The following is a 26,495-nucleotide window of genomic DNA, read 5'->3' as shown; positions in this document are numbered from 1 at the left end:
ACTACTCAATGTTACGGATTTCTTCATCTGAAGTTGCGAAATCAAGTCTATACCATTTCGTCGAAAGAACATTAACCGTTTGGCACGCGCGCGGTCATGGAACGCTCATGCAGGTTCGCTCGTGCTGGGTACCGTAGGCGAAGTTTTCTCGATAGTGTTGTACAAAATATAACAGCGCGCGTGCTCGAGTGTTAAGTGGGCATTTGGTTGAATAGACATTAAGTCAAAAATGAATTGTTTACTAGAGACGTGGGACATTTGGTCGAAAGGGCACTACGTTGAATGGTTTAACCAACAACCAATTTCAGCTGAATAAGTCAGATTTTTAGCTGAAGAAGACTATGTTTTGCTTAATAAGCGCTTCACTCGCCTTCAATATTTGTGGGGTAGTGTCATTTGGCCGAATACCGTTGTGCTCGGCTCGCAGAAACTTTTGGTGCACTTTTCTATATGGCGCCACCTTAACTCTGGTTGAGTCGAATTGTGTTGTGATGGCTGTCCTATCTGTTGATCGGCTCTACTACATCTATTGGATGGATATTTTCGTTTTCAGTTTGTTTGGCGTCATACTTACGTAGGTCACCTTGTTCAACTACATCTTTAACCAGCGGCAGCATCTTTCTGACGGTTTTTGCAATCTTTGTGCTGATAGTCTTTTTTTCAAACGTTTGAAAGCTATCCGAAGTGTACCATCGATCGATACACAGTCAGTGTTGGTAAAATCACTCATAAATCTCAATCAATGAGCCCTCCCGTGCGAACAAAATCGTCTGCGATTTTAATTGAATGCATCACGCTTGAATTTTCCATGCTTAAACGCATCGTTTCACTCATTTGCCAAAAAAATCATTTCGGTTCAAAAACGTATTTGAAATCAATTTTTGGGCAATTTATTGCTTATACATGGAAAAGTATCCATTATTTTATGGGTCGAACGTCAATTCACTGTTTTTAACGAAGGAGAGCAAAGCAAAAGCTACGATGATTCAAATGGATGATTCAACTCATCCATTTTTAGGTGCTGAGTTGGATGCATTTCAACTCACGCCTGATTTGAATCGTCCATGAGTTTTAAGATTTTGAGTTTTAACCAACAAACACAGTTTCTTCATTTGGCCTGACGTAATCATTGGTGGTGACTTGTACTTCACTCCAGCGATCAACCAGGCGGTTTATTATACGTGTGGGGCCCTCCTTAGCCGTGCGGTAAGACGCGCGGCTACAAAGCAAGACCATGCTGAGGGTGGTTGGGTTCGATTCCCGGTGTCGGTCTAGGCAATTTTCGGATTGGAAATTGTCTCGACTTCCTTGGGCATAAAAGTATCATCGTGTTAGCCTCATGATATACGAATGCAAAAATGGTAACCTGGCTTAGAAACCTCGCAGTTAATAACTGTGGAAGTACTTAATGAACACTAAGCTGCGAGGCGGCTCTGTCCCAGTGTGGGGATGTAATGCCAATAAGAAGAAGAAGAAGAATTATACGTGTGGGCTAATCGTTCAGTTTGAGTTGGGAGAAAATTATGTTTTTTGTGGTTCTTGTGTCTAGGTTGGTGGAGAAATCCATCACTCGGTGAATGAAGTTTGTGGCGACGTTCACTTTGAGCCTTAAACTGTGTTCTGAGTGGTAGTTGATGAAACGACCGGAAGCTATTGGTTTTATGTACCACTCGGTTTTAACTGTCTGGTCGTTTTGACGTACCAGCTTCAAGTGCAAAAACCTTGAACGTTGCCATCTTAGTCGAATCAAGTAAAAACGAAGAAAGAGGAAGAAAGAAGGAAGAATGAAGAAGTAAGGAGGAGGAAGGAGGAAGAAGGAAGCAAGAAGGAAGAAGAAAGAATGGAGAAGAAAGGAAAAAAAAGGAGAACGAAACAGGAAGAAGGAAGAAAAGAGAAAAAAAGATGGAAGAAGCAAGAAGGAAGAAGAAAGAAGAAAAAAGGAAAAAAGTAGGAAGATGGAAAAGGAAGGAGGAATAAGGAAAAGAATAGGGAAGAGGGAAGAAGGTGGAAGGACGAAGAAAAAAGAAAGGTTGAACTTTATTCGGCCGAATGCCGTTTCGCCGAATAGTCGAAATATGTTTCCTTATTTCCGCGAAGTGAGAAGTCAAGGATAAACGAAGAAAGAGGGAAAAGGAGAAGGAAGAAAGAAGAAGAAAGAAAGAAGAAGAAAGAAAGAAGAAGGAAGATGGAGGAAGCAGGAAGAAGGAACAAAAAAGAAAGAAGAAAGATGACGGAAGAAAGACATGTCTTGGCACGGTGGTTTCCATACCACTAAACAAGCCGTCCATAACCAGGACGTTAGGCAAGAAGATTCACGCTTCGATTGTGTGCTGTTCAATAGATGATCTTCCTTCCTCCCTTTCACCTTCTATCGTTTCATACTTGTTCGCGACCTAGCGAACGGCTTTCAATCTGATGATTTCCAATAATCTTTCGATTGTCTACTCCCTCATACTTTGAGTAGAACTGACCGATAAAGCCGATAAACAAATCATTCATCACAATCACGGTCGTAAAATTTGTTTCAAGGAAGGAAGAAGGTAGAAGAAAAAAGAAGGAAGAATTGAGAAGGAAGAAGAAAGGGGGAAGGAAGAAGAAGAAGAAGAAGGAGGGCGATGTAAGCAGGAAGAAAGAAAAAAGAACGAATTTGAAAGGAGTAAGGTGGAAGAAGGAAGAAAGAAGCAGGAAGAAGGAAGAATGAGAATGGAGAAATGGAGAAAGAAGAAGAGGAAAGAAGGAGAAAGTCAGAACGAAGAAGGAAGAGAATAGAACGAAGAAGGAAAAATAAAGACGGAAAAAGGTAGAAAGAAGAAAAAAATAAGAAGGAAGAAAAACGGTGGAAGATGGAGAAGAAAGAAAAAAGGAGGAAGGAGGAAGAAAGAAGAGAGAAGAGGAAAAAAGAAGGAGGAAGGAAGGAATTACAGAAAGAAGTAGGGAGAAGAAATGGAAAGCAGGAATAAGTAACGGAAACAAAGAAGAAGGAGGAAGGAACAAAGGAGAAGCAAGAAGAAATAAAAAAAAACAAACACTTTTCATTTTTCATATATCACTTTACACTTCTCACTTCTCCCTTTTCATGTCCACTTCTCACTCCTCACTTTTCTTACTTATCATTTCTCACTTTATTGGTCTCCTGTGTGCTCACATAGGATTTGTTTCTGATTGGAAACTCTCCCGCTATTCGATAAGAAACTGTCAAGGACCACCATGTTCTCATTTCGGCCACAGAGAATAGAGAGAAATACACAAAAGAAGTGCACCATATATCGCTGCGAGAAGTACGCATTTATACTGAAAATACTGCTCTGAAAATAATTTTATTTATTTATTATCAGACTTAGGCTGGAGTGGCCTGTGCTGCACATAAAAGACTTCTCCATTCAGCTCGGTTCTTGGCTGCACTTCGCCAACCACGCAGCCTGCGGAGGGTCCCCAAGTCGTCCTCCACCTGATCGATCCACCTTGCCCGCTGTGCACCTCGCCTTCTTGTTCCCATCGGATCGTTGTCGAGAACCATTTTCACCGGATTACTGTCCGACATTCTGGCTACGTGCCCGGCCCACCGCAGTCTTCCGATTTTCGCGGTGTGGACGATCGATGGTTCTCCCAACAGCTGATGCAACTCGTGGTTCATTCGCCTCCTCCACGTACCGTCCGCCATCTTCACCCCACCATAGATGGTACGCGGCACTTTCCTTTCAAAAACTCCCAGTGCGCGTTGGTCCTCCACGAGTATCGTCCAGGTCTCGTGTCCGTAGAGGACTACCGGTCTGATGAGCGTTTTGTAGATTGTCAGTTTGGTACGGCGGCGAACTCTATTCGATCGGAGCGTCTTGCGGAGTCCAAAATAAGTACGATTTCCAGCCACTATACGTCTCCGAATTTCTCTGCTGGTGTCATTTTCGGCAGTCACCAGTGAGCCCAAGTACACAAATTCTTCTACCACCTCGATTTCATCACCACCGATGCAAACTCGCGGTGGGTGGCTCACATTTTCTTCTCTTGAACCTCTTCCTATCATGTACTTCGTCTTCGACGTGTTGATGACTAGTCCGATCCGCTTGGCTTCCCTCTTCAGTCTGATGTAGGCTTCCTCCATCTTCTCAAAGTTACGTGCCATAATATCTATGTCGTCGGCGAAGCCAAATAGCTGGACGGACTTGTTGTAAATTGTACCACTCGTGTTAATCCCTGCTCTTCGTATTACCCCTTCCAAAGCGATGTTGAATAGCAGACACGAAAGACCATCACCTTGCCGTAACCCTCTGCGGGTTTCGAAGGGACTCGATAATGCCCCTGAAACTCGAACTACGCACATCACCCGATCCATCGTCGCTTTGATCAACCGTGTCAGTTTATCCGGAAAACCGTGTTCGTGCATTAGCTGCCATAGCTGGTCCCGATCGATTGAATCATATGCGGCTTTGAAGTCGATGAATAGATGATGTGTGGGCACGTTGTATTCGCGGCATTTCTGCAGTACTTGGCGAATGGCGAACACCTGGTCCGTGGTGGAGCGTTCGCCCATAAAACCCGCCTGGTACTGCCCCACGAACTCTCTTGCAATTGGTGTTAGTCGGCGGCATAAAATGCGGGAGAGTACCTTGTAGGCGGCGTTCAGCAATGTGATTGCCCCGTAGTTGCTACAATCCAGCTTATCGCCCTTTTTGTAGATGGGACACACGAGACCTTCCATCCACTCCTGCGGCAAGACCTCATCCTCCCAAACTTTGGTAATTGTCCAGTGCAGCGCTCCAGCCAGTACCTCACCACCGTGTTAAAACAGCTCTCCTGGTAGTTGGTCAACTTCTGGGGCTTTGTTGATTTTCAGCAGGCCGATCTCATGGATTTCCTAGAGATTCAAAGCCGCAAGCCGTATGCCCTGCGCTTGTGCTCCCCTATTCATTAACATACCGCCACCGTTGTCTGCCACATCGCCATTCAGGTGCTCTCCGTAGTGCTGCCGCCACCTTTGGATCACCTCACGCTCGTTTGTAAGAAGGTTCCCGTTTATGTCCTTACACATATCGAGCTGTGGCACGTGGCCCTTACGTGAACGGTACAACTTCTCATAGAACTTTCGTGCGTTATTAGCGCGGTACAGTTCCTCCGTCTCCTCACGGTCTCTATCTTCCTGCTGGCGCTTTTTCCTCCGGAAAATCGAGTTTTGTCTGTTCCGCGCCCGTTCGTATCGTGTCTCGTTCGCCCTCGTGCGGTGCTACAGCAATCTCGCCCATGCTGCATTCTTCTCCTCAACTAACTGCTCACATTCGCCGTCATACCAGTCGTTTCTCTGATCCGGGGCCACCGTGCCTAGTGCAGCGGTTGCGGTGCTACCAATGGCGGATCGAATATCTCTCCAGCCATCTTCAAGAGACGCTGCGCTTAGCTGCTCTTCCGTTGGGAGTGCCACTTCCAGCTGCTGCGCGTATTCTTGGGCTAGTCTTGTAGCCGCCCAATATTAAGCCGCGACGTCCGACTTCGACGCGTGTTGTACACCGTCGAGAGTTTTGAGCGCAGGCATACTGCAACGAGGTAGTGGTCGGATTCAATATTCGCACTGCGGTAAGTGCGAACGTTCGTGATGTCGGAGAAGAATTTACCGTCGATTAGAACGTGGTCGATTTGGTTTTCCGTTTCTTGGTTAGGTGATCTCCATGTGGCCTTGTGGATATTTTTGCGGGGAAAGAAGGTGCTTCGGACTACCATTCCGCGGGAGGCTGCGAAGTTTATGAATCGTAGGCCGTTGTCATTCGATACGGTGTGCAGACTATCCGGTCCGATGACCGGTCTATACATTTCCTCCCTTCCTACATGCGCGTTCATGTCACCGATGACGATTTTGACGTCCCGCAGTGGGCATCCATCGTATGTCTGCTCCAGCTGTGTGTAGAGCGCTTCTTTCTCGTCGTCGGGTCTCCCTCCGTGTGGGCAGTGCACGTTGATGATGCTACAGTTGAAGAAACTGCCTTTAATCCTCAGCTTGCACATCCTTACGTTGATTGGCTGCCACCCAATCACGCGTTGGCTCATCTTTCTCAGCACTATGAAGCCGGTTCCCAGCTCGTTGGTGGTGCCACAGCTTTGGTAGAAGGTAGCCGCCCGATGCCCGCTTTTCCACACTTTCTGTCCTGTCCAGCAAATCTCCTGCAGCGCCACGACGTCGAAGTTTCGGGGATGTAATTCATCGTAGATCATCCTGTCGCAACCAGTTCCATGTTCCAAGCTTCCAATCGTGATCCTTTATTCGTCGCCTAGGTCTTATATTGTTCGTAATTATTGGTTTTCCAGGCGGCTTATTGGGCCTGCGCAAACCTCCTGTCTCGTCGGAGGGCCGTCGTGTCAGGGCTGTTTAGCGTCCCACCTAACACCAGGACTTGGGCTTGTGCGCTTTGAGCGGCACACGGTCGCTTTGGCGGAGCCTACTTGCGGATACATGCAGCTTTTTATAGAGGTTTAACAGGGCCCACTGTCAAACCCCACCACATCCTAGGCAGGCGCCACAACTCGCAGATGGCCTGGGGAGGGATCGTCAAGCCCTTGGACATAGTCCCTGCTGCCCCTGCTGTAGAATAGTTATGAGATTCTAAAAGATGTAGTGAAACAATTCCAGGAGGATTTACAGAAAAAAATCTCGATGAAATTTCTGGTTTAAATCCCTGGAAGATTGTTTGGATAAATTGTGGATAGATAGATTGAAGATTGTGGATTTCCGAATGGACTTAATGAAGGTATTCTTGAAAAAAATCCTGAAAAAATTGTTAAAGATTGTCTAGAATTTGAAGTATTTTGAAAGAAGTTTATGTGGGATTAAAAAAAGGCTTGCCAATTTTCTAAACAAATTTGACATGTAATTCTGATAAAACTTCAGAGCGAAATATCGAAGGAACTTTTGTATAAATTCCCGAAGAAAGTTTTGTATAAAATTATTCTAGAACAAGCAATTTCTTAAATTCCTGAAGAATAATTTCCCCATTTTCTGAAACGTTTAATGTTAAAAGGATTTGGTAGTTAAATAGCAGTGGCCAAGTGGGCCCTACAAAGACATTTTCGAACTAATTGGGTCCTAAAACTAAGAATCCAAATTCGATTTTCTTTCAGGGAACGATCGTCCTGAACGCGTCAGTTTTTCTTCCGGGTCGAAAGGAACATTGTTTAATTTGAAATTTAAAAATAGATGAAAAATGCTTCTTCGACATTTTCGGTCTTGTTTGACGTACGGAATAATATGATTCAAACGCACTGTTAGCAACACACCACATAGCTTTAGTTTGAGCTTGATTGACTGCTCATAGTTGCTACTCCATTATGACCAGATCAGCTGTTATTGCACAGGGAACCAACAGATGTTTGCTTGGGACTAGCACACATCTTCAATGTACAAGTACTGGTGATCTCATTTGTTAGGTCATACTGGCGCCTGCCACGTCAGATTGCAAGTCAATGTAGGGAAGGGGAGGAAATGATGATGCAATCACTCGCCCACTGCAAGTCGAATATACATCTGCACTTGCCACGAGTTCATGCGGACTTTGTTTAAATTTTTGGGTTAGGTTCGAGCGGCAAAGGTTCGTCTTGGTTAACGAGCTGCCAATGTGATCGATAGGTAAAAGCAACTGATAGTATTTCTAATTGGATGTAGGAAACGAGCTCTATAGTTCATTTCCAATTCTAGCAGATTACTGTTAGAATATTCAAGTTGAAGGTATAGGAATTGAGATGGAAACGGTATGGAAATCCATTTCCAGTTCTAGCGATTGCTAGAACATGAGAAATATAGAGAAAGATACAAAGTAGGAGAATGGAACGGACCTGGGATTGAACCCACGACCTGCTGCGTATGACGCAGAAGCAGTAGCCATATGACTACCAAGCCCGCACCGCACTGTTAGCAACACACCACAGGGCACTAAACTCAACCTTTGACAGTTAATATATGGGCTTGACGTTTTGGGCTGATGGTTCATTCGTTCTGATATGTTGCCTTTTCAGCAACAGACGTTGCTCAGTCCAAAACATGTCCTAAAAAGTCACAAAAATATCACTTTTGCTGACTTGGACTATTATCAGAATTTATATTACATCGGTTCATGTATTCTTGACTGATTCACTGTCGTTTACAACCATAAACGATGTAGAGTTTTAGAACCCATTTTACCAAGAAATCAGCTCCATGCTATCTCCACTAGACTGGCCCAGGAAACAAAAAGTTGTCGAATTCCACGGGGCTCGTACAACCACTGCGATTTTTTTCTGTAGCATACCAACTGCCGTTTTTGCAATTCTGAGCTCAATCGAGCAATCAGAACCAATTTCCAGATCGAATGAGTGAGTATTTGGCAGTAAGTAAATGTTGTTGAAAATTTGTGTTTTGGACAAGAACTAGATAAAACTTTTGAAGAAATGTACGAAACCGTACTGCTTCAATAGTCCTTTAATTACCATCGGCGTGGTAAAAAGATACTCGGCGGCGTGGTAAATTTTCATACAATCCAACTGGGGCGTTTTGAAGAACCAAAAAGGGTCTGTTATGTTTATGTTTATGTTTATTGTATAGATTCATCTGACATTTAGTGGTCTTAATGAATATAGTAAATTTTAAACAAGTATACATTAAACGATTATAATCTTCTTAAAAAGGTGGTCAATGGTAAGTTAAAATCAAATAGCCTATAAATGCTTTTAAAAGCAGCCGCAGCAGCACGGAAAGGTTCATTCATGTCATACATTCGATTACGTGGAGAAAGGAGCAGGAAATCTCGTTGACGCATTGTTCGTTCCGTAGCATAAATATTTAATCTCATGAGAAGTTCCGGAGAGTCAATTTCACCAGTCGCGATTTTGGCCACGAAGGCAATCTGCGATCTATTCCTTCTCATTTGAAGAGTGTCAATACCAATTAGTCTACATCGATCCTCATATGCGGGAAGATGAGCGGGATCCCTCCATGGTAGGTGCCGGAGTGTATAACGCACGAATCTACGCTGCACGATTTCTAGCCTTGAGATCCAGACGCTATGATAGGGCTTTAAACTTCAGCACAAAATTCAAGGATAGAACGAACTAGAGAGCAGTACAGAGATTTTAGGCAATGAGGGTCCCGGAAGTCTTCAGATAGTTTGAAAATGAATCCGAGTTGCCTATTAGCTTTTGCGATGATGTCGTTATAGTGCGGCTTGAATGTCATGTCTTGATCCAGTGTGACTCCTAAATCCTTAATCTTATTCACTCTCTCAAGGGTAGTACCAGAACCAGAGATACAATAATCAAAAACTATCGGCTTGTGTTTCCGGTAAAAGGAAATAGCATTACATTTTTGAATACTGAGCGCCAGGAGATTAGCAGAGCACCAGTTCGCCATTCTATCCACACGCGATTGCAGTTCTTCACAATCCTCGATGCTGTTGATAATCATAAACATTTTAACATCATCTGCATAAAACAAACGACAACCAGGAGGTAGCAGTCGGGAGAGTTCGTTGATAAACAGCGTGAACAAGAGAGGTCCCAGATTACTTCCTTGTGGTACACCAGAAGTATTGGAGAAGTATTCAGACTGTGAAGAACCGATTTTCACAGAAAGCAAACGGTTAGACAGATATGATTTGAACCAGCACACTAGATGACGACTAACTCCAAGTTGTTCTAACTTTGCAAGCAATATTCCATGGTCGACGCGGTCGAACGCTGCTTTTAAATCCGTATAAACTGCATCAACTTGACCACCGGAGTCCATGGTACGAACACAAAGCGAAACAAACTCTATTAAATTCGTTTCTACAGAGCGCTTTGGATAGAAGCCGTGCTGTGCTGTAGAAATGTACGCTTTACTGGCACTGAATAAAACGTCATTCATGATTATTTCGAATACCTTGGAGCAAGAACATAAGGATGTGATGCCTCGGTAATTTTGTACATTCCTTTTGTCGCCTTTTTTGTAAACGGGAAACATGTGCGACATCTTCCATTCATCAGGAAACTTTCCCTCCTGGAGCGACAGTGTGAAAATCCTGGCTAAGTGGGTAGCCAGCGAGTTCGAACAATTCTTGAGCACAGAAGACGGAATACCAAGCGAATAGCAAGCACGAAGGCAGACCTACTTCCTTTCGTTTGGACTTAACAAACGACCAAAAACTTTTGGGATTTCTACGGAGTGATGTTTGCGTTCGAAGCAAGTAACGACGATAAAGGAATCGATTGTATACACGATATGCAGTACTTGAACGGTTGAACTTCTGCTTCGTAATCAGCGTGCGATTCTTGCAGTACTGTCGCAATGCTTTTGCCCTACTTCGCTTTAGCCGACGCAGACGACTGTTCGACCAGGGAGGCTTAGGCTTTGGACGACACAGGGGCACGTGCTCCGCAATTATACGACAAATTTGGCGAGTGAAATAATTAACAGCATCATCTACACAGAGGTCAAGCTCGATGGGTGACCAGTCAATACATGAGATAGCATCACAAATACTATCATAATCATCTCGGCGGTAGTCGTACATTTGGTGAACGTCAGAAGCATCGTCGAACGTAGCAGAGCAGGATGGTCAGCATCCAGGGAGATGAGGGATTCGATGGCTTCGGAAACGGTGCTAGTAGATTTAGCTGCATCGTTGGCGAGGACGAGATCCAGAAACCGACCATTTCTGTTAGGAACTCCATTGAGTTGAGTCAAGCCATTAAACGAAAAACCATCGGCCAATGCGGAGCTACTGGTGGACAAAACAGATTGGGGGTTCACATGCATAAACCCGTCTTTCGATGCAACCCATTCCAAGTTCGGTTGATTATAGTCTCCTAGTTGCAAGACGAAGTCATTGAAGTCAAGGTTGGAACTAATAGAGCTTAAAGAGTTCATGTGATCCCGAATGCAATTTATGTCGCTACGCCGGTCTGGAGGTAGATTCAATACTCCTATGCTAACCAATCGATCTGTCGTAGAAATTCTAATCCATAACTGCTCCAATGCTATGCTTGTCAATGTAGAGTCAACGTAGCTATTCCAGCGTGTTGAGACTGCTATCAAAACTCCTCCTCCGCGAAACTTAGTGCTGTTAGCTGAACTACGATCTGTACGGTAAACAGCAAACCAGGCATTGCATTTTATCCCATCATTCGATCTTCTGAGCAAAGATACTGATGATATCCAGGGATATCGATCTTAGTTATCTATCTGCTCAGTAAACAAAGTGCAATGTTCGCCATGGAGAAACATTTTTTCACTGTTTTTGTTGTAGCAACGCCTTCGCAACGTGAACAAACCCCGAAACACGCTGGCTATCTGGATCATCATTGAATGCTCAAATGATAATATCTTTCCAGAGTGCTCTTTGATTCGGGATAATATCTTTGCATAAGCAAAGATAATATCCTGTGCTCAGATGATATTGCAATGCCTGCACAAAACTTAGGACCGAATAGCTGTAAGCCGAGGATTTGTTCGTCAAGCCAAGTTTCCGTCAAAACAATTACGTCGTAGTCCCATTCACTAGCAGCCAGAAAGAAAGAGTCTACCTTAGTACGGAGCCCGCGCACATTCTGGTAGTAGATGCGCAAGGTATGAGCAGGTAATTCACTAGGCGAAATGGATCCTCTGACCGGCAGGCTATCGTTAGAAACGTTGAATGATATAGCAGGCTGCTCGGGGTTGGAATCAGCGTCAACTGGATGGATACTGGAAGTAACAGACGTTACCGAAAGAGAATTGTTCGGGACGATATTGTACTTCCCTGCAATAACGGTTTGGAAGCCCTCCAGGCCAGACTCAATTACAGGACCGGGATAACTGCGGAGTGCTGGCAGGATTGGCTCGACTGCAATGAGCGGATTGAGGGCTTCCATTGAGCTAGCAGGCGTGCATCCCAGTGAACGATCGATTATTGGCATCCTAGACGTGTTATTAATCGGCAGTTCCGACGGGAGAATGGATTCAGCCATGTTTTCACTAAAAACCGGAGAACTTTCAGACAGAAAAGCGTTCATTGATGGTTGATACTTGCCGGAGAGAGGAGTGCGGAAGCCTCCGTCTCCAATCCCAAACACAGGAGCAGGACGGCTGATGATCGTAGGCAGGAAGGGCGCGACTGTGTTGAGTGGATTAGGGGCTTCCTCTGTGCTTGTGGCACTTATGCGTCCTGGTGACAAGCTGCAGGCATTGGCGAAGGAAATTTCCTCAGTATGGCTAGCATAAGTTTGTTTTGAAACCCGGTGAGTAGATGTACGCGGCAGACTGGAAGTGATGAATGAATAAAGAGACGAAGTGCTTTGAAGATTAATATACTTGCCTGTAACGGGGGCTCGGAAGATCCCGTCTCCCAACTCAAACGTAGGGCCGGGATGACTGAAGATCGCTGGCTGGGGAGGCTCGACTATGATGAGAGAGATAGGGACTTCCTTACGGCTTGTGGCAGGTATGCATCCCGGGGAGTGATGCCGGTATTGAAGACAATTTACTCAATCAGCAAAATTTCGTCCGATGAAATATCCAGCCGGTCGTTGAAATCATGAAATCCGAAGCAGGCCTCGGATGCCAAAAATTTTCTTCAACTCTGTCGTTAACGAACTCTCTGAATAACACTTCTCTAGGCCATGTAGATGAGGACAGGGCTTTCGCTTTCAGTTCGAAATCCATTCCGATTTTGAAGGAAACAAACGATAGTGTACTGATGTCCTTTCCTTTGGCAACTAGTCGAGTAACTTTCACATCTTCAGTCCCAAGACGCTTTTTAGCTAAAACGCCTACCTGTTCGACAGACACATCCCTTGCGATTCGTGACAGGTACAACAGCAAATTTAGGCCTAGCCGTTGGAACGGTAGCGATTTCCATCGACGGAGAGGGAGTGCTTCCGGTTCCTAGAGGACGCTTTGGTTTGGCATTTTCATCATCGATCGTGGTGAAAAGTCTCCGACTTCTGGTGAATCCCGGATTTATATCGGCTTGCTTGGAGGACTTAGGAGTAAACGAGTTGGAGTTGATCAGCCTTGCAAAATTTGTTTTTATTTCTGATTTTAGCTCGTTTATTATTTCCAGCTTAAGGTCACTCCTGACGGAATCCAATTTTCAAAGCACTCGCGTTTTCAAGGGCACACCATTCGATACGGAAGCAACGCACAACTGTCATTTTTATTATTTCAGTTTTGCTGCGTCGCAGTATGCGTGAAAAAATAAAAATGACAGTTGTGCGTTGCTTCCGTATCGAATGATGAGCCCTTGAAAACGCGAGTACTTTTAAAATTGGATTCCGTCAGGAGTGACCTTAAGGTTTTGCAAGATATCACTGTGACATCTTGTATTTCTCCGATATCGCTGGCACATGAACTGCAAACCAATGACATTCTGCTTTTCGATTTCAAATGAAGAGTCGAGACGACTGCGTATCGAATAATCACACAGACCGAACACTGTTTCACGAGCAGACTACTTGTGGTTGTAGGTACGGTTGCCGAGTGAAGTGCTTTTCGCGGACAGTGACGAGTTTAAACACTTTTTCTCGCGCCACAGACTGCGATAAACAATTATGTTTAACGGGTTTTATCACGGTAATTAACGTTGAAACAATAAAAACTTTAATTCGAAGCGGTACACAGTGATAAAATGATCAGTACGATACGAAATTCAACGTTAAATAGTACACTTTAAGCGGTGAAAAATGCAAAACAAATTCAGTGCGTGTACGAAACAACAAACGGCTACGGGAGGTATAGTATTACTAGTACAGTTGGCTCTCGTACTGTAATATATTTGATATCGAGATGTGTAACATAAGTTCCTTGGAACTTTTTCGAAAGAACAATCAGAGTAACCGAGAAAATATTTTAGTATGCTATAATTCGTTTCCACGGGTGGATATCGAGTCTAAGAACATAGACTCATGGATGATCCACTGTAGCTTGCAAAAGAAATGAGTGAAATTCTCACAGCCTCGACGGTAATTCTGAAATGCTTAGTGATGCACGGATATATCATTCAGAACTAGGTTGATCGGATAGATCACATGCTCTGAACTCCATGACGTTTTTAAAGAACCAAAATGGTCTGCAGTAGCTCGTAAAAGTAATGAGTGAAATCCTATTGGCTCCATGAACCTGCTGGGATGTTTAGCGCTGAACGGATGCATACCTATATGAAATCCTATCGGCTTGTAATCTGTACATTCATCTTAGCTATGTACTCATATCAATACGAATTTTAATTTAAGGTCTCTCCAAACCAACTCGATGCGATTGTTGCTATAGATGGCAGTTTTATTGTTGGTACTAGAGGCCTGAATACGAGAAACGCGGATAGCCATGTGTCGCCAATCGAACCGTCAGAAAATAGCAACCAATCGAGCAGGAGACCTGTCAAGCAGCCAAAATGTTGGCTCAAATACAGAAAATGGCCAAATTCGATTTTATGCCATTTATCAACAAACAAAATTGAATGTATTTTATATTAGTTTGCAATAATATATGCAAGTCATTAATAGATTATGAAATGAAATTCCATTGTTTATTGGATTTTATTGTTATGTAATGTGGACACATAAAATATCGGATTGTATGATTTTATCTACATAAACCATTTCATCCTTTCCATATGTTGTTCTTTGATGAAGACGATTGAATGAAGTGTTGGCAGAGTCATATTTTCTATCCGCGTTTCTCTTATTCAGGCCTCTAGTTGGTACCTATTATTTGTCCCTCCTTAGCCGTGTGGTAAGATGCGCGGCTACAAAGCAAGACCATGCTGAGGGTGGCTGAGTTCAATTCCCTGTGCCGGTCTAGGCTATTTTCGGTTTGGAAATTGTCTCGACTTCCCAGGGCATAAAAAGTATCATCGTGTTAGCCTCATGATATACGAATGCAGAAATGGTAACATGGCTTAGAAACCTCGTAGTTAATAACTGTGGAAGTGCTTAATGAACACTAAGCTGCGAGGCGGCAATGTGCCAATGAAGAAGAAGAAGAACCTATTATTTGTCGTGTGGATTAGTCTCCACATCGTATCTAGTAAAAATGATAATATTAGCAAAGCAATATTTTCCAAAATAAACATCTTCCGTAATTACGAATCGGACGGCATGTCGAAGTTCCCGTACGCTTGACGATTAACTGCGTCGTTGCTCTTCAGTCCGAAAAATAAGAAGACTCCCTTAAACGATCACACCGCCAGGAAACGATCCCAGAAGTATGCCAAAAATTAAGATGCCCTTCCCACCGCGCATCGCCGCCACCTCCCCAAACTCATCAAGATTCGCGCGCATTTCTCTCCCGATGCGCGGATGCAATTTCGTCTTGGTCGTTCTTCTCCGGGGCAAAAATGCACTTTGGGTGGCTTTTTTCGAGTGCGATGCGCGCCGAAAACACGGCTGGTGGTGCCTATAGGAACAATTGTGCTGCGCTGCTCGATGCCACGATGATCGGGCGTACGAAGTCGTCGTTCCCGAAAACGCTGGGCAAAAAACAAACTTTCAATCTTAACAAGATAATTACTCACTTTAGCGATGGGAAAATGATCGGGGTGGCCAATCACGGACTCGGGACCCGCCACCACGTTTGTTTGCTTTGCCGTACTGAACGCGGCGCGGAGGTCAAGTTTGCGATTCACGATTTGGCATTTCGAGAATCTTAGCATTTCTTCGACATTAAAAAGCGGTCATTAAACGTTCACCGAAGCGCACCTGAGATTTTGACCTTGGAGCCATTTTCTAAACACTAAACAACCATGTTCTTTGTTCCGTGGCTCTTGTTCAACATACAGCAGTGCAACTCAATTAAAATTCTTCGGATCGGTATCGCAACCCACTCACTTCAGCTACGAACACGACCAATAATTGTACCGCAAGACATGACGACGACGATCTTAATAAAACTTGATCAATTGCTGCACTGTGATCGCGTTTAATTACCACCGCCAAGGGAGCGAGCGGGCTCCGGTTCACAGTTGTCGGAGGCTGGACAAAGTTTCACAATAGCTGGCATTAAGGCCCCCCCAGACCTAAGCGATTTTATCGCCGCGACGGCGACAACTAGTCGCCGCGATTCTATCGTTCGGTCGCTACCGGCAATGTTCTATTTACGCTTCCATACCAATGGCGACAGAATCGCTGTCGCCAAGCGATAGAATCGCGTCGCAACTGTCGCATCGCGTGTGTTTGGGGGAACCTTTATAATGCGCATTGGCAAAGTTTGCGATGTCTATTTTGCCGTAAACTAACGCTGAATGATCTGCGGCTCCTCCCAATGAATTTTATTGAACCGTTAAATTCGTCGATTCTCTATATGATACAATACCAAATTTGTTCATAAATGCTTTTACGATCTATTAGCCATTAGACAACCTGCCACTGCGGCGCGGCAGCATAAGGCGGCGATGGCAATCTTTGGAGATCTGCAACCCAACACGGTAGCTGATCTCGAGTTCGCACAGCAAATACGGTAGCAATCCGCAAACACTTCGCAACCGGGCTATTCTGAAACGCGAAACTATGCCCGCGGGTGGGATATGATCCACATCTGACTTATATGGAGACAGCACGACAACCGATTGCACACCGCCGCCGCTGCAAAATTCCCTGGAAAAGTAATTATCGTTCGCTAGGCTGCCGCCCGCCCGCGGTGCCAAGTCCCAATAGAGAACCCGACCTGGTTTGAGTTCCTCAACTCGGTTCGTGTAATAATTACGAGGGCTCCATCCCATCTGATGCCGGGTGTCACCTGGACCGAGGTGGGCCCTCCAATAGGTGGATTGCCGGTTCGCGGAAAACGACAAACAGCGGACCGTGTTGGAATTTAGAACTTATGTTCAGCTGGAATTATCTTCGCTGGAGCCGCTGCAGTCGGTCAGATGGTCGGAGGGATAGCGCGCTTGGTGGTTTAAAAATTAAAATTATGCGATGTCGCTCATATTAGCTTGGGTCCAGTTACGGCGTCAACGTGCAGCATTCACATATGATCGGTAGAAGGCGCGTTTTTGCTGCTAGGGTTATTGTAAACGTATGAGAGTCTCATAATGAGACTATTTTTTAATGACAAATTTGGGCAGTTTTTCGATCTCAGTACGATTATCTATTCAACTAAAATGAAAAGTTGGCTTAATCAAACTATTTCCATTTGAGAATACAAAGCAGTCTGCAATAGACTGTATTGATAAATTATGTATTATCCTCGTTTTAATTAACCCCCAAACTGCAAGCTGCAGAATACTGAATGAGTAAGTGTCTTGGTCTTTACAGTAGATGTCACCAGACAGGGATCAACATGTCGAACTTTTATTATCTAACATGTGAACTATTGAAACAAAATTAATAATTTGGCACAATTGATTGTCGAAAACTGATACATTTTTCTAATCTTGTAGAAAACAGTTCATGCAAATCGAGAACACAGTTCTTCAACACTGTTCATTTCATTCATTTAATTTATTTAGTCTACATCTAAACAGATAATACTGAATCAACAATTTGATGCCACAAAACACGGTTCGAGGCCGCATCTCTCCTTCCTCGAATGCGCCCCATGCTCGCCCTGTCGTTTTGCACCTGGTCTGCCCGCCTTGCTCGCTGCGCTCCACGTCATCTCGTACCTGCCGGATCGGAAGCGAACACCATCTTTGCAGGGTTGCTGACCGGCATTCTTGCAACATGGCCTGACCATCGTATCCTTCCGACTTTAACTACCTTCTGAATACTGGGTTCGCCGTAGAGCTGGGCGAGCTCGTGGTTCATTCTTCGCCGCCACACACCATCTTCTTGCACACCGCCAAAGATGGTCCTAAGCACCCGTCTCTCGAATACTCCGAGTGCTTGCAAGTCCTCCTCGAGCATTGTCCATGTTTCATGTCCGTAGAGGGCTACTGGTCTTATCAGCGTCTTGTACATGACACATTTGGTGAGGTGGCGAATTTGTTTGACCGCAGTTTTTTTCTGGAGCCCGTAGTCGGCCCGACTTCCACAAATGATGCGCCTTCGTCAAGGTCACGGCTAACATTGTTATCAGCCACGGTATAGCCGTGGTTATCAGCCGTTATCAAGGGTCTAATGTAGACGAATTCATCGACCACATCGAAGGTATCCCCGTCTATCGTAACACGGCTTCCAAGGCGGGCCCTGTCGTGCTCGGTTCCGCCCACAAGCATGTACTTTGACTTTGACGCATTCACCACCAATCCAACTTTTGTTGCTTCACGTTTCAGGCGGGTGTACAGTTCTGCCACCTTTGCAAATGTTCGGCCGACAATGTCCATGTCATCCGCGAAACAAATAAATTGACTGAATCTGTTGAAAATCGTACCCCGGCTATTACACCCGGCTCTCCGCATGACACCTTCTGGCGTAATGTTGAACAACAGGCACGCAAGTCCATCACCTTGTCTTAGTCCCCGGCGCGATTCGAACGAACTGGAGTATTCGCCCGGAATCTTCACACAGTTTTGAACACCATCCACCGTTGCTTTGATCAGTTTGGCCAGCTTCCCAGGGAAGCTATTTTCGTCCATAATTTTCCATAGCTCTACGCGGTCTATATTCCGCCATTTCATCATCATTCGGAGGAGTTGGATCGCTCTCATGGGTCGTAGTAGCTGAAGGATTCAGCGCACAAATTCGCTTCCATGTACCAATGATGAACTCCTGATGATGAATTGTAGAATACTATGACGTTTATGGGATGTATGATAAAAAAAGAGGGTGGGGAACTACTTCGGTACGATAAATTAAATTTTACTAGGGCGTTTACTAAACTGCACTCAAACCAAATGACTTCTTCACACCCTTCTTCATAGTAAAATCTGTCAAAACTGACAAGTCTGCCACGTGCTGTTTCCCTCGGACTTCTCTTTCTTTTTCCGATGTTTTGACATCTGTTTTGATAGACAAGGAGCAAAAAACAAGGTAATCTACCAAACATTTATTGAGTTTGGCAAACCTTGCTGGAAAAGAGAACGTTTGAAATAGGCAAGTGAACCGACCTTCGAATCCATTGGTCAAGTAAATCCACAATATTATCCTCATCAAGAAAGTCATCATCGTCGCTGCCTTCATCACCAAGTACTGCTAGGACCGACTGGGCCACGTCTTTTTTAGAAATCGTACTGCCGCTAACATGTTAGCACCGTTATCGCATGTCACAGAGAATACTTGTGTCATGGATACACCGTAGCTCATGACAACTTCTATAATTTTACCTTTCAAAAAATCTCCTGTTTGTCTTTCTACAACTTCTACCATGCCTATATATAAAATTAATTTGATTAAAACTATGAAGTACAAAATTTAAACAAAGATGGGTCGGGTTTCAAAATTTCTTAATTTTATTTGTTACGAGCCATTAAAATGAAAATAGGGGAACGGTTCGCCACTTCATCTCATAGCTCCTATTTCCATCCCATCAAAAACAAAGCAATGGAAAGGAATTTGATTTGTTTATTATTTTTGTGTTTTTTTCAGCAGTGAGCGCGCATGTTGACAAAAAGAAGCGACGAATGTGGTGCCGTATTTCTTTGTTTAGCGATGAGATGGATATATGTACAGTGAGATGGATATCGGAACAGTTCCCTATATATATATATACTATATAATAGCCCTGTTTCTCTGTCCGGTGACTAGCCAACCAGACGCAGCATGCGGGGAAATTCTCACAAAAAAATCAAATATTTGATACTTCAATTCTGTTTTACTATCAGATGCAGAAAACAAAACCAGTGACAACCTTAGACAACCAGACACAGTATTTGATGAATAAAATCACAGACAACAGACGTTGAAAATTTTGATTGAAAAAAAAAAATACTTGCCACGGGCGCTACTGCGTCCACAAATAAACTAATTATAAATAGAGAACAAGCAATCTCTACTTTGTTAACCAGTTTGTTGTACGAAAGAAAACTTACGTTGGTTTTTGAGCTTATATAGACCCCAAATTCTAAACGCCATATCTTTTGTACTGTTCAACCATAGACAAACAGACATAACACTCGTGAAGTGCACCGATTTACTGATCAATATAAAACAAATATTTGACCAAGCAATCACTTGTTTGCTCGCTATGGTCATTTGGCCATATGGCTCGCTATCGTAATTTGTGCTAGTTAGTTTTTGTACAATTAATATGATGAGTAAATGTTCAATGTGTTTGTAGTATTCAGAGTTGAATGGAACGGCTGAATGGAATCCGCCAATGAAGAGCGGTGCGACTGTTCGTTTGTAAATACGACAACAAACTGCCGGTGCAATCTTCTTCGTTGCTATTCAACCCGATGGCGTTACCAACACCATCTCACACTGCGGCGCAGCAATGAACCGTTGCATCATGACGTCATACGACAATTTTTATTTACCCGTATTCAAATGGAGAGTGAAGTTTCATGAGGGCAATGTTTACATTTTTTTCACGATAGAGATCAGTATTTGTGCATATGCAACATTGAGAGTTCGAATCAAGTCTAATGTGAAACTTGCCACATTGTACGGTAAATTGGGGCACGCGAAATATGTGATTTCACGAAATTGGTATATTTGATTGATTATGTTTGATGTGCTATCCGCAATTGCAAAATCAATTCATAGTCTATAATAACTTATACAATCTAAAATCTTTAGCCGCTACTCTGAATACTACATCTTTCTCCTTCCCTACTCTTTCAACTTTGTAAGAATATGATTTTAGTTTTATAAATTTTTCAAAATAAAGAAAAATCAAACCTAAATTGCTTCAAAATAAATTTAATCTTTTCATAATATTTTAGTACCATCAACATCCAATGCAAAAAAGAACAAACTTGATGTTAAGTACCGCCGTATTTTAGCTAATAACTAATATTGATTAGCCGCTTACTCTGAATACTACATCTTTCTCCATAGATCTTCCATAGAATACCCAGACGTAGTCCTACGTCAACATGCCTTGGAGTTGTACTCTCTCCAAAAAAAACAAAAAATGCATCGGAATCCTGCTCTGTATTCGCAAAGTATACTCTTCTATAGAATACACAGTCGAAGTCCTACCTTAAAATGCCTTATAGTTTTACTCGCTCCGCTCCCGCTTTGGATTCCTTCACATTCGCAAAGTATACTCCTCTATAGAATGCACAGCCGTGATCCTACGTCAAAATGTCTCGGAGTTTCCGGAATGAACACCAAATGTCTTGGAATCCAGCTTCGCATTTGAAAAGTGTACTCTTTAAAATGTACTCTGCATAATACACAGACGTAGTCCAACGTCGACATGTCCCGAAGTTCTACACGCTTCGGAAAAAAATTAAAAATACCTTGGAATCCTACTCTGCATTCGCAAAGTGTGCTCCTTTATAGAATACACAGATGCAGTCCTACGTTAAAATGTCTCGGACTTTTACTCGCTCCGGAATGAACACAAGATGTCTTGGAGTCCTGCTTTGCATTTTCAAAGTGTACTCTTCTTTTGAATACACAGACGTAGCCCTACTCCAATATTCCTCAGAGTTTTACTCGCTCCAGAATAAACACGAGAATGCCTCGAAAGTCTGCTTCGCACACTGCAGTGTGTTACAATATTTATGTAAGATATTATTTACTAGTGAAAACTTGCTAACAGTCAATCGGTTTCGGTGAATTAGTTAATCTTGTAAGTGCAGCGCAAGCTTCTTCTTCCATAGCACTGCATCCCAACTTGAACTTGGCCTGCTTTTTAAATTAGTAATCTATTAGAATTTCTTTAGTTATTAATTGAAAGCCTTCTATGCCCACCATTGCATTAGTATGCATCTTGTGTGGCAAATACAATGGATACACTATGCCAAGGGTGTCGAGAATCTTCTTCTAGAGGTGAGCCAGCCAAGGGCTGAAAACCTCTCAAATAAAGACATAAAAAAATCTTCCTCACCCTCACATCCTAGATAGGATCTAGAATCGATATCGCCATCTCCAGATTTTGCGCCTTTGTTCGCAAGGCTAGCTGGAGACCTCAAGCCAGCATAGATGTCAAATAATGCAACTTACAGGGTTCGTTACTGGTGCAGTTCGTTTCTGCTAACTTACACGCAAATTTTCTCTCGAAAGCTTGGAGGCGTTTGACGGCAGCTTCCGGCTTACATCTATTGATGCCATTAGAGGGGCTCGTAATCTTCTTCGCTGCTGCAGTGGATACGTTCTGGGAAACTTTCTTTAGCTCGTTTATGCTAATTTCTAGGTGTCTGCCGGAGTAAACGCAAAGCTCGACTCAACTCACGTGAAGGAATAATAATTCTTATGAATAAATTGTCAAATTTCTTTGACGCGTCTACTATGTCTTCCTCGGATGACCATCAAACGCCGTAGGCAGTCCAGCTGTCATGATGGGCTTTTCTGTAATAAGCCACGGGGTGTTTAGACAGACTTAGTGGCGGGTGCTTAGTCTTAGTATCTGCTCCAGTTTGCGTCGGTACACTATAAGCCAGGATTGTGCAGAATCATTCTCATACGATAATTATTGGAATTATCATTTGATAACTTCTCAGGTGTGAAACGTAGGCGAGTTGTTATCGTCGATAACTTTTAAAATTTTGGAATCGATTCATTTTAATGTAAACTTAACTAACAACAATTTAATGTGAACAATGAATTTCAATCGGAATCGGATGATTGGCATTGTGTTTTGGTGTTACGTAGGAAAATAAGTTCAAAAGTAGCATATACCAATACTGCGGATCGAAGTTTTATTAATCGATAATTTGGATATGTGATCGCTTGAGAGTGTTTCTCATCCTCGATTATTTGATAATTTTATTTTTATCATTCTTTTCAAATGTTGTTTTAAAAATTATATACATCATCAAACAACGAAAACAGATTCGCCCAGGGCTTGAAAAATGCTTGCTTTGGTGTCATCGAACGGAAGAGTCGAAAACCTGTACATTACACATAGCTACGTAGTTCAACGTCACCTTTGCGTATAACCTGATTGGGCTGGACCTTGGAGTTTTTTGTATGGTGGGAGCGTAAAAGTGAACTTTGAAGTTCCGTTAAGGTACTTAGAGCTTAATGTGAACCAAAAGTGAACCAATTGGTTCGGTTAGGAACAAATTTAAGTAAAATGTGAACTTTTGGTTGCTTGGGTTCCCATTCAAGGCTTTTCAAAGACCTGTTGTTCATGGCAATGTCCTTTATCAACGAGCCTATGAATAGTTATTAGTTGCTCATCCATGGAAATCGTTATTTTTTTAATTGTTCGGGGTTTCTTGACGGGTGTGACATTTACGTCCAGCAAACCTACTTCCACTGCTCGCTCCGGATGCTTTGAGCGAAAATGACGAATTGCGTTGCCCGGATCGTAGGTTGCTTGCTCGTAAGTACATTTGCTGGGAGGGTCGATTGCGCACTTGGCATTTCGCAAGTTCAGTCAATCACGGAGTAGCAACTACGAATTGTGCGATCATAATGCTCATGCTCATGCTCATGTTCTGCCAAATTAAATCGAAATGCAGAGCAACGTTGGCTTAATTTGTGAATACAAAATAAATGTGTGTGCTAACTAATCAATGTTGGGTGAGACGAAGTTCGACGGATCAGCTAGTTTATTGATAAATTCTGTAGGTTACTACAGTCGGGATTCGCTGGTTGGGATCTTAATACTTGGGTCACTTTTTAGTTGGGCCTTCGCTGGTTGGGCAATGGCCCAACTAAAAAGCAACCGTACTTGAAAATTCAATGTAAACACGGAAACGGGATTGGGCGTCACTGGACATCATTTGTGATGTTCAATTCGAAATACACGTGTTCAAATGGCTGTCAGTTGACCCAACTAAAAACCCGAATTCGTTCTTGACCAGCACGAAGTCGGATAATGCACTACCGCCAGTTTTGCTGGTAATGAGATTTTGGCAATACGGATAAACCTTTCTATGGCTGAGAACTTGTAAGGAAATGAATATCGACTGGTGGTAATATATTGTGCCTTACGGAAAAGCCTCCTTCAGTAATATTTGTCGTAAAGCACGGTAGAGTTAAAATTTTCGCTGACGAATTGAAAACTACGTTACGTTAAAAAGCCACCTGCTTACGAAAAACAAGGCACATGTAGGTGTCTTTATAAGTGGTAGTGATGATCATCTTCAAATCACAGAGGAATTACCAGCTCAACAAGTGATGGAACTTCGGCAATGAAGGAAACGAACACGGGAAATGTTAAACTTTCAGAAAAGTAAAGCAATTTGTGTATTTATTAGTCTTTATTTGAGAGACTTTCAGCCATAGGTTGCTTGTCTCTTAATTATTTTAATTTGTTAATTTATAATCATTTTGATTTCATTTTAATTTGTGATATTATTCTACACAATCCTTTTTTTACCAAAAAAAATCTCTGTGCAAAAACAATCAATATTCGTGATGTTAACAACGCCCATTATTAAGACAATCAAATCACCCCTAGACGCGAGGGAATTCAACTACCATCAATTGGGTTGTTTAGGGGTATATATGTTTTTACATATTCTGAATCTGCATAAAAAACTAAGCCTAACCCCAATTATTCAGAATTTTTGGAGCCCCGGAACTATTTTTAATTTTTATTTTAGATTTATATGGGACTAAAAATTTGTTCTTATGCTGCATGGGCCAAATGTCATTCTATGAATGTTAGTGTCATTCTATCGATTGAAATGGCTTTTTGTTTGCTATACAAAAATGTAAATAAAAGGTTTACAAACAAAATAAAAATATGTCGGAGATCAGAAAAGCATGCTCTTTATATTAAACTGCAAAAAACTCGATATTTTTCTGAGCTAAACAACCCAATTCCAAATTGATGATTGAAATGGAAGCACAATACGGAAATTTGCTTTTTGTGAAGTTCGTTGGTTAACACGTGAAACCTTGCTTGAGAGATTTCATTCTCTTCGAAAGAAAATCACACTAATTTCTTCATAAAGTAAATTCAATGCCCGAGCTGCAGAATACTGAATAAGTGAGTGGCTTGGCCTATATAGTAGATGTCACCAGACAGGGATCATCATATCGAACTTTTATCATCTAACATGCTTGCTTTTGAAACAATTGTTTGTCGAGAACTGATACATTTTTCAAATCTTGTAGAAAACAGTTCATGCAAATCGAGGACACAGTTCCTCAACGTTGTTTACTGATGTGAATAATTTACCTGAAATATCGAGCTCAGACCTAAATTTCAGAAAAACACATCTCTTGTAAGATATTTTCTTTCTTCAGAAATACATATCTGTGTGAACAGCTCATATCAAAAATGAAGGCAGTGTAAAGTAATCGTTGATCTTCATGAACTGCTTGCGAAATTTGGTCACCGATTGTGAAATCATTGGAAAGTTGCCAACAATTCCATGTTTCTCAATTCTCAACCAAAAGACCAATTCTCAAAAAAAAGAAAATAAGCAAGCAAAAAAGGTTGTTCAAATGCAATAAAATCATGCTTGGTTTTTCTAAGAAACATCATCCATTCTGAAGATATGTATTTAACATTGATTTTTTGAAAATGTATTAAAAAAAATCGAATATTTTCTGGCCCGCCCGCAAGTGGTCATTCTAAGAATTGGCCCGTTCTTTTCGACTTTCTGTCCCTTTCGACTTTTTGTCCCGTTCGACGTTTTGTTTTTTTCGACCTTTTGTCCTTTTAGACCATTTGTCCCTTCGACTTTCTGTTTTCAGACCTTTTGTCATTCGACATTTTGTCCCTAATCCGAGTGTGAGAGATGTAGAATAGAAATTTATTCAGCCGGGTGCTCCGCATTTTGGAGTATGTTGGGAGCGTTTGGTGCGCTTCGTGAGACGTAGTCTTTGTTCAATATTTCAAGACCAAATTTTCAAAACGACTTATCTTTGTTTACAAAGATTCAAACGACGATTTGACGAATCTGATAGCTCTCCCACGCAAACCAACACCATCAACAGGTAGCGGAAACCTTCGCCTACCTATTGGTGGTGTTGGTTTGCGTGGGAAAGCTATCAGATTCGTCAAATCGTCGTTTGAATCTTTGTTTACAAAAGCAGATAAGTCGTTTTGAAAATTTTGTCTTGATTTAAGGAAAAACATCCGACGGACGGTATTGCTAACAACGATATGTGAGGTGATGAATAAATACGTGTTAATGACAAAAGGTCGTAAGGACAAAACGTCGAAAAACAAAAGTCTAATGACAAAAGGTCGAAACACAAAAGGTCGAAGGTACAAATGGACAAATGGCACAAAAAGTTGAAAGGACAAAACGGCAGCCCAAAAAATGTCCAATGAAACAGATGAAATTTACCTTAAAAAATTGAAAAATGCTCCTTAAAAAAGTGATCATTTTTCCTTAAATTATCTAACAAATTACCTTGAAATATATAAAATGCCCCGTAAACATTCGTAAACCGTAAACAATTAAAAATGCTCCTTAAAAAAGCAAAGATCTGCTATCTAATTAATGATAATTGCGCAGTATATTGACAAAAGAATTATTATAAAATAGTTCAAAAGGTACCTTGAAATTGGTTATCATAAATTAGAATCTTATGCACAATTGTATAGCCCCTAGAGTTTATTGCTGATTGTT

The sequence above is a fragment of the Armigeres subalbatus genome, chromosome 1 (assembly GCF_024139115.2).
Source record: "Armigeres subalbatus isolate Guangzhou_Male chromosome 1, GZ_Asu_2, whole genome shotgun sequence".
Classification (NCBI taxonomy): domain Eukaryota; kingdom Metazoa; phylum Arthropoda; class Insecta; order Diptera; family Culicidae; genus Armigeres; species Armigeres subalbatus.
Note: the sequence above shows the minus strand (reverse complement) of the source record.